Here is a 2,249-nt window from a genome sequence, read left to right on the forward strand (position 1 = left end):
GAGAGAGAGAGAGAGAGAGAGAGAGAGAGAGAGAGGAACGCAAAGTCTCGCCTCAAGGTCACGCTGAGAGCAAGGGTAGGTGACTGCATGCAGAGGCCACAGCGGAACATTGACGCTTTCTAGGAGAACACGACGACCAACGAGCTAGCTTAGCAGAACGGACGGAACGACGGAACGGACCATCGACGAGCCGGCCTACGCCGAGATGCGCTGTGTTCCAGCAATCCTGCTACGTGGTTTCGAAGACACGCTAGTAGTATGTGGGCACTTATGGCGCGTCAAAACAAACCCCCTCCACCTGGCCCCCCCACCACTTCTGGCGCCATTGCCCCACCAGGGTGGTTTTCCCCCTCCCTTGGTGGTGATTGGCCACGCCCACTGGAGGGGATGGAAAAGTGACATGATTTATGACCCCATAAATTTTTTATAAATTTTGGATAAATTTTTATAATTTCTTAAAAATGTGTATTTTAAATTTTTTTGTTGAGGAATTTGTGTGGGAGGAAGGTTCGAGAATGTTCTCGAGTAAGAATTCTTTATTAAAAGAGTATATATTTATTTAAAAATCCGTTTCGAAGCGTGTATCCGTATCGAAGGCTGGTACTGGCAATGGCGGCGCTCCGATGTTCTTGCCTCGTGCGTTCAAACGTGTATGAGAGCAAGTTGGCGTCGGTTGAGTGAGGAANTGTAAGGGCGGGGGTGGCATCGGTCCCGAAAAGGATCAATCAGCGTCTGGGCACTTATGGCTCCCAATGAGCGAGGTTTAGGAGTAGTTGATGGGGATGATAGGGCTCCCAAGGAAGGACCAATGAGCGTCTGGGCACTTATGGCTCCCAATGAGCGTGAAGCATAGTTGAGGGCGTCTAGGCGAAATAGAAATCGAAGCAGGCGTCGCAAGACTGTGACTAGAAAGTCAGGGATGTAATATAAAAAATGAATTTATGTGTCCGGATTTTTTCTGAACGATTTTCATCTGCGCGAACTTGTACGTGCGTGCCGATAAGAACATAAGTTTTGAAGACAAAAAACGGTTTATGACTCGGGGCCGTTAAACCTGCGCGTACTTGTTCGCGCGGAAAAATTCTACGAGAGTTTTCGATGGGTATTCAATGTAGAATAAAATGCTTATAAAAATGCCCATTTAATGAATTGTTTATTGTTTTTCATACGCATATGCACTCATGTGTGGGTAGCTACGATACGAGGTAAATGCAAAATAAAAACTATGTGTCGTACACGGATGATATATAGAAATAATTTGTAACTTTTGAAAATAATTGTTAATCTACCGTTTAAACAAAAGTGGTGGTGGTGGTAAAATAAGTTGATGCTCATGCGCACAAGAGGGTAAAATTGCTATAAATAGAGCAATGTAAATACATTTTGATCAATATTCTGTTGCAAACAGTTGCAGCTGGCGCTTGAAATATCTTTTTACGCGGTAAATATTGGTTTAAAAGTGTGTAAAATGAAAAGTGCAAAGAAATGGCGGTGAATAGTGAAAAAAAGCAAGTTGAATCCAGCGTAAAATCGTGCATGGGAATCATCAAGAAGTAAAATGAGAGGCATGAGATGCTGCTTTCCACCGTGTATGGATTAAATAATTCTCATACAAAGAGAATTCAAGTAGGATTGCTCCCTGATGTAACGAACGGATTTTTTTATCCTGCTATTAAATTATGCGGAAATGGAACAAATATCATATGGCTCGATGCTGACGCGTGGAAAAAATTGCAAGATACCATGCCGTTAATAAGTCTGTACTTGGACGGAGGCAAATACAAGACAGAGCCGATTGTAATAAATAATAATATCACAATTGCATTTACTACGGCATATGGAGCGAAGGCTGTATTAATTTCACACAAAGAGTCCGGAGAAGAAGAAACATCTAACAGCGAGACAATGAGAGAAGAAGATTCGGATTGTTCTAGAGTGAAAAAGCGCAAGATATTTTCTGCTTCTGTTGTTATGCAAAAACCAATATTTCTCGGTCTGCAAAATATAGCGCAATGTGTTAACGCGTATATGGAACACTTGGATACATTAGCATCCAGCGTTAGCGAATGTTCCAAGTATCTAATACAAGAAACAGAATTGTTACTCCCGAAAGCTTATATAAACAAAGACATTATCAAATTAACAATTAAAGGTAATTATACAGCAATATCGAACGTGCTGTACAGACGCAAATAAAAAATTTACCGTTTCTAGATACGTACTTTACCCTGGTATTTCTAGAAATGTGT

The sequence above is a fragment of the Pseudomyrmex gracilis genome, unplaced genomic scaffold (assembly GCF_002006095.1).
Source record: "Pseudomyrmex gracilis isolate BER0280 unplaced genomic scaffold, ASM200609v1 scaffold_401, whole genome shotgun sequence".
Lineage (NCBI taxonomy): Eukaryota > Metazoa > Arthropoda > Insecta > Hymenoptera > Formicidae > Pseudomyrmex > Pseudomyrmex gracilis.